Raw genomic sequence first — 12,210 nt, forward strand, 5'->3', positions numbered from 1 at the left:
GTTAATACATATTTCTTTGGAGGGTATACAATATAATCTAATTAAAAAGAATAGCCAAGGGGACAAAGCGATAGCATAGTTGTAGGTCGTTTGCCTTGCACTTGGCTGATCCAGGACAGACCGCATTCCCTCCCCCTGTGTACCATATGCTCCCCCAAGCCAGGAGCTATTTCTGAGCACATAGCCAGGAGTAAGCCCTGAGCTTCACCGAGTGTGGTCCAAAAACAATTTTTAAGGCAACTAATAGTAACTAAATTAATTAGATAGATAGAATTAACAGACTATATGAAGAAAAAATTACACACATAAAGAATACACTAAAAATGATATTTTTAAGAACTGAGACTATAGACTACAGAGACTTAAAATAGTCATATTTTAAATTAAGATTCTTGTGAAACTTTTTATTCTACGTTTTTTTCTGATTTGAATCATATACTTCCATGATATAAGAAGCAAATCCAATTCTTCTTAACAAAATGTGAAAAGTAATTTGAGTCCATTTAAAAAATAATATGTATAATTAAACTATATTATATTTATTTTGCAAAAAATTTCTACACATTAAAATGCAAAGGTATACACAGGTTATTTAGATGTGATGGCAGATTAGGAACTTTAATTATTTTTGGGTATAATTAAAGCAATTCAAATAAAAGCACATACCTCTTTCTCCATCTGTTTTTCTTCCTATTTCATGCAAAAAATGTATTAGCTACCTTATATTTACCTACTAAATGTGGGAAACATAAATTAAAATATTCTGGAAAAATAATTATAAACCAATTCCCAGTAGGCAATGTGTAAGGCAAGCATGCCAATATCTCTCCAGATCCTTATGGTGCTTTATAAAAGTTATGAATTTACTTATGTCATATCCTGTCATGTAAAATTTGTATAAATAAATTTGTATGTTTTCTACTTGTTAATCTGTTTTATGCTAGAAAAATTTTCTGGCTGGGTCAAAAGCCAAGAAGGTAGAGACAAAATTGAGCCCTTTTTAACAAGTTTCCTTGGTTTTTGTTTGTTTGTTTATTTTTATAATCATTTTTTTATTTAGGCACCATAGTTACAAACATGTTTGCAATTGGGTTTCAACCATAAAATGCACACACCCCTTCACCAGTACATTTTTGGTGGAAAAGTCACACTTTTTTGTTTGTTTGTTTGTTTTTACTGTTGTAGTACACTCAGCTCCAAGCCAGCTTACTTCTTCTTGGCTCTGTAATCAGGGATCACTTCCAGGGGTGTTCATAAAATCCTATTTTATTTTGAGCCTATTTTTAGCCATACTGTTTGGGCTTAAGCCTTATGGTCTATATATGAGAACATCAATCAGCTTACCCATTGCAATGCTCATTGATTTTTATGTACAAGTGAATAGATATGATAGTAGAATTTGAGTAATTATGCGACAGACTGGGGCTAGAACAATAGTAAAGGGTATAGGATGTTTGCCTTGAATGTTAACTGGCACAAATCAATATGTGGCACCTCTTTTGGTTTCCTGATCCCTGATAGGTTGTATCCATGAGTTTAAAACCTATAGTAAATCTTGAGTACAGCAGATTATGTCCCCAAAACAACAGCAATAAGTAAATGCCTTTTGCAATATAAAATTCCTTTATATAACAACAATGTACTGGTATGTTCTATCTCAAAATACCCTTAACGAATGTATACAGTTTATTAACTTACATTTTTATCTAGAAAACATGCTTAAACATGTGCTAGTATAGGAAAAAGTTAACATGTGTCCTTTAGAAACATTTTGTAAAAAATTAAAGGCCAATTTCAACAATTCTGTGTAAATAGATTAATCATAAATGCTACCTGTAAAGATGGAAGAAAATATGACATTGCTTAGCACTCTAATGTAATAGTAATAGTAATAGACAATAGTAATACTGATCATTGAATAGGGGGAATAAAATATTTTAGTTAAAATGGGGTACTTCTATTTTAAATACTAAAACTGAATTTCTAAGTTCAAGTGACTTACCCAATATCACAGTTACATCTTTTAGTGATTTAATGAACACAAAATATGACACTTCTACTTTGAATGCATTTGGTTCTTTATTTGTTTGTTTTTGTCTTTTGGGTCACACCCGGCAGTGCTCAGGGGTTACTCCTGGCTCTATGCTCAGAAATCACTCCTTGCAGGCGCGGGAGACCATATGGGATGCCAGGATTTGAACCACCATCCTTCTGCATGGAAGGCAAATGCTTTACCTCCATGCTTCCTCTCCAGCCCCAAGTTTTTTTTTTAATTTCTTCACTTGTTTTGTTCTTGTTCTTGGGCCACATCCAATGGTTCCCAAGACTCACTTGCTCCACACTTAGCTCTCTGAGATCATGTCTGGAAATCCCAGAGGACCATCTGAGATGCAGATACCAAATTTGGGCCAGTCATGTGTAAGGCAGAACTCTACTTGCTATACTATCTCAGGCTTCACTCTACTTTTTCTTAACAAAAAATAAAAACCCAATAACAAAATAAACAAGAACAAACCAACCTGAACAGACATTTGTTTACGTTTACCTAAGAAGCCTATTTCTGGAATTGCTATGATTAGATAAAATTTACTACTTTAAAATTTTATCTTTTAATGCATCTTTTGAATATTGCATTTATTTTTGATAAGCAAAAGAAATGTATTTTTAAATAATTGTTATACTTGCATGAAACCTCTGCTTAGATTTTGATTCTAAAACTATATCTAATAGACCAAATTTACACAATACACATCTGACTCTACACAAATCAACACATTCTGATTATTTGAAATAATGAATAAATATGTTCTATGGACAAGAATAATTTTTTCATGGATCTTAGGAAATATTTATAAGAGAATATGTAAATTAATTTATTTAATTAATTTTCTTACTAGAAAATACATCTTGGCTTTATAAATGCAATAAAATCAATTTGTCATTAAAATAATCCTATAAAAATAATTTTTAATGGGGGCCAGAGCAATAGCACATCAGGGAGAGCAATTGCCTTGTATGCAGACCCGGGTTTGATCCTTGGCATCCTATATGGTCCTCGAGCCTTCCAGGAGTGAGTAACTAAACCTGAGTGCTACCAGGTGTGACCAAAATTCAAAATATTAATAATCATGATTATTTTATATGTAAGTTGATCTTAAAAATCGATGATGAGAGCCTCTAGAAGAATTTTCGACGTATTAGACTTTTACCCCAGTTTATTACTTTTCTCTTCTTCAAACAAAACCACGTAACTTGAACTAGCTAGTCCTGCCCCCCCAGTTAGAGGGGGAAATAAGGGAGGCACCAGAACCAAATAGGTGCAAGACTACTAAGCAATAGGCTAGATACACAGGAGACCACATATTCTAGCAACCCTGGGGGTGAGGGAAGAGGATATGGGAGGTAGGACAAAAACGGAGGTGTAGGGAGGACAATTTGGTGATGGGAATCCCCCCTGATTTTATGTAAATATGTACCTAAAATATTGTCAACAATATGTAAGCCACTATGATCAAAATAAAAATTATATTAAAAATAAAATAAAAGTAAAAAAAATCTAAATTTTTAAGTTAAGAAAATAAAATATACAAAGCTGTCATCCTATATTTGCAGTCAGGGCTCAATTCCACAACTACTGATTTGCAGCAGTTTTGCAACATATTTTTTTTTATTTCTATTTACTTTTTGAGATCTTTATTAGTTTACAACTTTGTAAAATAACAAATTTTCTTAAGTTTTTATTTTCTGACTCTAGAACAACAAAACTTCCATTCAAAGTGAAGCATCAAATCTCCATGACTTCCTTACAGGATTTCAATTTCATAAGATAGAGACCAAAAGCACAGGAGGATTGAGTTTTGGATCACTGTCATTCTTATGGTTTCAGATGTGGTGGTCAGCAGGATTTTAACATTAAAAATGCAAGTTTCATTAATGATGATCCACAAGGAAGAGGGATGAAAGGTTACTTTGAATGGTCTTTGAAGAGGATAGATAGTGGAGTAGCCTTTGATACCTAGAATCACTGCTCCTCTACTCAAATCAAGGACATCTGTCCTCCAAAACAGGAGAGAGCAAAAAATAGATATTGATGAGATGCTCATGCAGGGAAATAAGATGGAAAAAGATTTATTGTTCAGACTTAGAATGCTATGGGAAAGTGTAAATAAAAGTAGACAACAGCAGTGCTAAAGGGATAAACAACCTTTCAGAATATGGCTTCTGGTCCTCTTTCTGACAAATAAATGACACCCTACCCAAATATCTGCAGATGCACATTTCTTTAACTAAGCTTACTGGACTATTTGCACTTAATTTTTTCTTATAAAATCCAGCTGAAGGGTTTTCTTAAAAATGAGTGACACAGATAATGAAATCATATAACATTCCTATTTTATAGTATATATAAAGAGATTAGTTGAGAATAAGCAGTTTGCTTTCCAAATATACTTAAGCATAGAGATTTATGAATGATTCCTGAGTGAAAAGCCAGGTGTAAGCCCTAGGCATTTACGTTGTATACCAAAACAAGCAAAAAATATTTTGATTATTTAATTTCAACCTACATTTGAAATAAAATATACTTTTATTTAAATTTGAGAGTTTGAAAATAATGTTTTTACTATGAAATGGTCACATAATTAAACTTTCAATATAATGATTAGTAAAAGTCAAACATTCGATTAGTTCTCACCTAGGAAACTAACTTGCAATCTCAAATAAATTCTCTCATTCCAAAAGTAAATTTAATATTAAAAAATATTATAGGATGTATTTTCTTGTATGTGGCCCATTAGATTCAATCCCAAACAGTATCATCCATTAAAAATATGTTCAAAATAAAAATATAATCTCCTGCATAGCACCAAAAACTATCTCTGATCATGGAGTTAGGAAGAAGTTAAACTTGAGATCTTCCAAGTATGCCAAGTATGCTTCAACAATAACAAGAAACAAACAAAATGCAAGAAAACGTTGTAAAAGAAGCACACTTTGTCTCTATATTCTTGGGTTTTGACCCAGACAGAAATCTTGACTAGCACAAAATAGATTGGCAGGTGAAAAGCATACACACACACACATACAGACACACACACACACATAAATACATATATATATATACATATGTATATATACATACAATGGGTTTTTGTTGTTTTGTTTTGTTTTGTTTGGGGGGCTAAACCTGGTGACACTCAGGAATTACTCCTGGCTCTAAGCTCAGAAATCGCTCCTGCCTTGGGGTACCATATGGGATGCTGGGGAATCAATCCGCCATCCATCCTAGGTCAGCCTCATGCAAGGCAAACGCCCTATAGGTGCACCACCTCCACCGCTCCGGCCCCATAATTCCATAGTTATACAAGTTTTACATGACATAGGATAGTTTATAAGTGAATAACTTTATAAAGCACCATAAGGTTCTGAAGAGATATTGGTATGCTTGCCTTACATTTTGCTTATTGGGGTTTTATCCCTGTTACATCATATGGTCCACCTGTGGACCCACACATGGTCTTTTAGCACAGAACCAGTAATGAGATGTAAACACGCCTTATATTTGACCAAATATTTATATTTATATATTTATGACCAAAATTTATGATAAAAATAAATAAATAAATAAATAAATAAATAAGCAATAGTAAAAAAATGTCAGACCTGAATAAATAGGTTTCTGTAGAAAAATAGTAATATCTGAGCACTAGGTATGGACCAACAATCAAACAAACAAAAAGCTACAATATTAGACATGAGGGACTAAAGAAAAATTGGAATGGGTTAGTTTCTGTTTGCCTTTTTTGGAGGGAGGGGTTTCTGCTATCAGTCAGCTACTAAGATTTTACTTGTGCATAATAGTGCATATCTGAAACAGCATGTTGTGTTGGCCTTCTACATATTCATGATATTTCAATAAGCTAATTTACCTGGTATGCTAAGCTACAAAGGTACAAAAAAGAAATGGAATGAAAATAAGAGTCAACAATCTTAATTATATTTCAAGCACTCCCTTGCTATTTTTATTTCCAAAAGCCAATGGTAAGTCATTAAGTATTTTATAGTTTTCTGTTTTTCAATTATCATTGGAGTATTGTGTGAAGTTCTCCTTATTATTTTTATTTTATTCTATGAATTATTTTGTCCTGTTACTTTTTTATTTACCTGATTTTCTATGTTATTAATTCTCTTAATATTCAAATATAGGATGATAATAGCCTGTTCATTGATATTTAGAAATGAAGTTTTGAGAAATATGATTAAATCCTAAGTCATGACTGGGCTTTTAAATTGGGAAGATTTGCTCTTTATTTAGAGTGAAAAGAAGAAAATTGGCAGTTAAACATTGGAATATTTAAATGTTAAAATATAAGAGTTGGTTATTTGTTTTTTTTTACTTGGTTTGCTTCATTTTGAGACATAGCTGTTCAAGTTTTTTTAGTCATTATAAAAATATATAGACTCATAATATATATCATTGTATCCTTTCTGAGATAATAACAAGGGAAATTTATTTTATTTTAAATTTATGTCTATAGACATATGTGAGTGTGAATCTTATTCTTTTTCATTCCATAAATGCTTCTATAAAACACAGTTTCTAAGCTCTGAATTCGCATAATATTCTCTAATTAGATTGTACTCTATTTCTGCCCTAGTTTCTCTGACATATTATAGTTTAAACTGAATATTTCTTATCTAGATTCAGTAATCATTGAAGTCATCCATTGTTTTTTAAAGTTTCTTCAGACCTGTATTATGTTGCTTAAGAATCGAGGAAAGGACCAAAGAGATTGTACAGTGGGTAGAGCACTTAACTTGCAGAAGGATGGTTTAGACTCAGTCCTTTGCACCACATATCATTGGTTTGCTAAGAATGATTTATAAGCGCAAAGTTCTCAATATTGCTGGATTTGACCCTCCAAAAATATGAAGAGAGAAAACATTGTGTTAATCTGTTTGATATTTTATCAGATAATACTAATAAAATAAATTTCCCTAGATTTATATAGTTTAAATCAATAGTATTACCCCAAAATGTATATTATCAGTAATAAAATTTATCATGATTTTGTAATTAACACAACTTTATTACATGTACTATTCTAAAATATTTTCATCTACTCAAGTATTGTAAAAGTGCACAGAGCATGAAATTCATGTTTTAATAAAATGATATAAGGGATATACTTTCAATGTGAAAATTAATTATAACTAAACAAATTTATTGAAATTTTATGAAAATTAACATAGAATATAGATGCATGCAACATAGATGATATGCTCCTTATTATAACGTAGAACAAAACATATAAGTTACCATTTATATATTTTGATAATAAAATATTATAAATTTAAATAGTCAAATAGAAGATAATTTCTTTTTTTTAAATCAATCCCAATTGTAGGGATGAATCAGAAACCAGATGATTTTTCTCATTCTTTCTAGTGATTTTAAACAAACTTCTGTAATATAACTCAACACAAACTTTCTTTGTTAGATATGTCATTGTAAAGCTGTCAAAGAAGAAAATAAATTTATTTTAGAGTGCAACTAGATAGATAGACATTAGTTGTATAGGAATATATCTTGAGGTATAAAAATGTTATGAAATCCTTTGAATGTGAAAATAATGACTGTCATTTTTCTAAGAAGCCCTTTAAAGTTAAAGACTTTTGAATATTGGGCAAAAAACCCATTTAGAGTAATATAAATAAACTTTAGTTCAACCTACACATTTGATGAACTGCCATTTTATATTCATCCAAAATGCTGGATAATCAGGTTATAGTAGTATGTCAGTAGTATGTAAGGCTTTACTATAAAATGTCTTCAAAGTTCTAGTTTATTAGTTTTAAGTAGATATAGCAAGTCTCATATATAAATATTGGGCACAAAAGCTTGCTTTTATTGTGAATATGAAAAGGAGAGGTTCATGACTGTAATCATACAACTATAATCATGTTTGTAATCATGGTGTTTAAATAAAGATAATTATAAAAAAAGAAAAGGAGAGGTTAATGATGAGATATAAGTAATGGAAATATTTTAATATTTACAATTATAAATGTAGAGTTTTAATATACAAACTTATAACTATGCTCCAAACTAAAACTCTTAATTTTTTATGCCTTTAACACACCATTTTCTTATTATATATCATCTGAATTTTTAATTGCACACATACACACAATATACAACTAACTGATGTTGTCTCTAGATTGTTAAATATGTGATGAATATAAATTTCTCTGTAGACAATACTAAAAAATTTAAAATTGACAATATTGTAAGAAAAAATTTAAAAGGTAATAATACAATAAATATTTTCATTTATTTATTTAAAAGCTAGTTCTTACTGACATATGTCTGATTTAGCATTATGTGATAAAACTACTTTGTGAAAGAGAAATACATGGTCCAGCCAGACTGGAGATTGAATTACATTTAGCTGTGGGAGTACACATAAAATAATTCAAATATTATAAAGTACCAAGAGACAATCATGAAATTGCATAGAGGGAATAATCTAAAATATATTTTTATATTTATATTTTATTTTACTTAAAATGATAATTACTCATTTGTTGTATGAATAATCTATTACATTAAAAGTAAAGCTAGTAGGGTTATAAGTATATAAATATGTCTAGGATATTCGATTCTGTGTATTTAATGTTCAAAAATTAGTAGGTGCTGTAGATGATACAGTTTGATACTTCACACTATGTATAGTCTCCAAGTCCTGCCAGAAGTGACCCCTGAGTGTGTAATCAAGAGTAAACCCTAAACATTTCCAGGTGTGATTAATATCCCCCAACATTAATATCCTCAATAAATGGAGAAGAAATGAATATTCCATTTCTCAATAGTCTCATGGAATGATTAAAATTTGACTTTACATTTTATATAAGGTGTATACAAAGACACAATCAACATGCCCTAAATATAAAACTTATTTAAAAATCTTGGTAGTCAAATATAAAAGTATATCTAGCTCATAAAAATGATCAAACATGCATATCTGTCTTAAAAGATTATTTAATCAATGCAAAAATTTTAATTTTCAATAAGAAACTGCTTATGTTTGATGTGATGAGTTATTTAGCAGTATTTAGAAAGTTTAGTAAGCTTGTAAATTCAAAATATAACTCTTTAAAATTAATGATAATGATAAGATTTGCTTCACTCTTATTTTTTCCTATGATTTCTAGGCACTAATAATTTAAAAAAACACCTTGTTATCGAATAAAATACATAAGTCAATCAATTATAAAAACCTAAAATGCATGTTACTGGCTTTACCAAAACCAGATATACCTGGTTTTTAATGTTTATATTTATATAAATATAAATATTTATATTTTATATATTTATAAAATACTATTAAATATATTTTATATTTATATTTATACTAATACTTTGTAAAAATGCAGGGTTCTTTCATGTACTTCCCTCATACCATCCTGAAATAGAGCATGCACTTGTTTTTTTTTGCCTCTTACTTTAAAATGTCTCTTGGTTTCTTGAAAAATAAATCTGAAATAAAGACAAATTTAACTAAAAAGCATATTATTGAAAGTATATTTAAATTTATATTGTGAATAAAATTAGTCTGGTTAGCATGGATTTGCTAACAGTAGGATGAGCTGGATGTCACAGAGCAGGAAATGGTAGCCACACTCGAAAGTAATACCAGTCTTCTGCTTTGCACAGCAAAACATAGTACAGTGCAGCTGCAGATTAGGACATGCTTAAAAGTCTACAAAAGCTCTAGCACAACTTGGAGGTCACTGAAGTCTGAACTCTAGTCAGAATACTAAGTTTCTTAGTATTTCTTGAGAATTACATGAAGTGTGATACTTTGATTTACAAAATTTTACGGAGAAAAGAGAAGAGGCAACCCAGTTCTAATAAATTGAGAACTCAGTAAAAGAAACTATATATGCTAAAAAAAAATGAGCTGCAAATGTTCCTAGAAAGAAGTATATTATAAAATAAAGGAAAGAAGTTCTTGAACTAGATTAGAGGGCTGTGGTTAAGTAACTCCAGAATGGAGTGCAGAATTGCAAAGCTAATTTTTTTTTCATATTTCATTTTTAATCACCCTGAAGAATATCAGTCATGCAATGTAAAACACTTCACCAGTGCATTACAGGTATTCCCAGTTTCCCTCACTCCACCCTACTTCTATGGCACATATTTTTTTCTCATTCTCTTCCTTTTATGTTCCTTCTAGAAACTGTGCTTTTCAGAATTGTTACTAAAGAGGAATCATGCCTATCACTTTATTTCCTATCAGTATCCAGTTCTAGTCCAGTGATCATTTCCAACTATCATTGTCATCAATGTTTTTTTTTGCCCTAACTGCACTTCACTGCTACTTGTGGCAAGCTTCCTACCATGGACTGCTCCCCTTGCTTTAGTCTTGTTTATGAATATTAATACCATGCTAACTTTTTTGCTTATATCCCACAAATGAAAGATTTGTGACAATCTCTCTCTTTGATTCATTTATTTGAGTATAATACTACCCATATCTATACATGTATAAACAATTGTACTACTTCATTTTTTCTAACAGCTGCATAGTATTGCATTGTGTAGATCTACCACAGTTTCTTTATCCATTCATCTGTACTCAAGCACTTGAGTTGTTTGTAGATTCTGTTCTTGGAAATAGTGTTGCAATGATCATAGAAGTGCAGATGCCTTTTCTGAATTGTGTTTTGGGGCTCTGAAGGTATATTACTAGTAATAGTATTACTTGGTCACATCAAAGCTTTGATAAGGTCGGGAATTCCACACGCACCCCTCTAATGATTCCAAGAGGCAGAGACCATGCAAAAGCAAGGTTTTTTTTTGTTTGTTTTGTTTTGTTTTTGTTTTTAAATTATTCTTTTTTTTAATATAATTTTTATTTTGATCATAGTGGTTTACATGTTGTTGACAATAATATTTTAGTTAAATATTTACATAACATCTGGGGGGGTTCCCATCACCAAATTTTCCTCCCTACACCTCCGTTTTTGTCCTATCTCCCATATCCTCTTCCCTCACCCACAGGGCTGCTAGATTGTGTGGTCCCCTATGTACCTATCCTACTACAATTGGTCTAGGTGCCTCCCTAATTTCCCCCTCTAACTGGGAGGCAGGCCTAGCTAGTTAAATTTGCGTGGTTTGGTTTGAAGAAGAGAAAAGTAGTAAACTGGTGTAAAAGTCTAATACTCCGAAAGTGGGCAGAGTCCTTCTAGAGGCTCTTATCATCGATTTGAAGGGTGAAGGAGGAAAAAGAAAATGAAACATTCCGTCAGTACAAAAAAAAAAAAAAAAAGAAAAAAAGAAAAAAAAAACAGAACAAACAAAACAAACAAAAAAAAAAACACACCCAAAAAAAAAAACAAAAAACAAAAACCCCCAGGGTCTTGAGATAAGAAACATGACATAGCCCATAAAGAAAGAAAAGTAAAGAAGAGAAAAAATAGGTATATCTGGGGACAATAGCTTCAATAACCACACCCAAACAGAGAAATCGACGAAAAATAGTTAGGTAAGTAAAAATAATAATAATAATAATAATAATAATAATAATAATAATAATAATAATAATAAATGAAAGTAAAAAAATAATATATAAAAAGTAAACCATGTTTTGTGCTATTTTTTTTCCTCCTGCCCTGGCACAGTAAATATTGGGGTCATTCGAGAAGGAATTCACTTGGCCTAAGAGTTATGGGTTTCTCCGTCCTTGGAGTATATTGTCATGGGATCAACTATAGACTCTGTTCAGGATCATTTACTCTCCCGGTGGTCTTTTGTCATGTTTGGGAGACTTCTGTTCTGGGTGTTACAATCAGACCTCTGTGTCTAGAGATCTCAGTGTCTGCACAGATTCAGGGTTGGGACTTATGATGACATCAGTCTTTGTGGTTCAGGAGTTCTGTTCCCGCAGTGTCATTTTAATCCATCTTCTGTGGTTGGTGATTTTGGTCTTTGCACTGTACCTAGGATGGCACTTAGGATAGCATCTTTCTTTGTGCTTCCAGAAGCCAGATTCCATTACAATTGTCTCTGCTAGACCTTTGGAGGTGAGGTTCATGTTTTTTGTGCAGGTCGTAGTTCAAACCCTAGAATAGGGCTTTTTTATTGGTCCCTCGGTGTATACCATCTGATCCTGGTTCTAGCAGCCAGTCATCTTTAATCGCAATCTT

The sequence above is a fragment of the Suncus etruscus genome, chromosome 8, assembly GCF_024139225.1.
Source record: "Suncus etruscus isolate mSunEtr1 chromosome 8, mSunEtr1.pri.cur, whole genome shotgun sequence".
NCBI classification, from domain to species: domain Eukaryota; kingdom Metazoa; phylum Chordata; class Mammalia; order Eulipotyphla; family Soricidae; genus Suncus; species Suncus etruscus.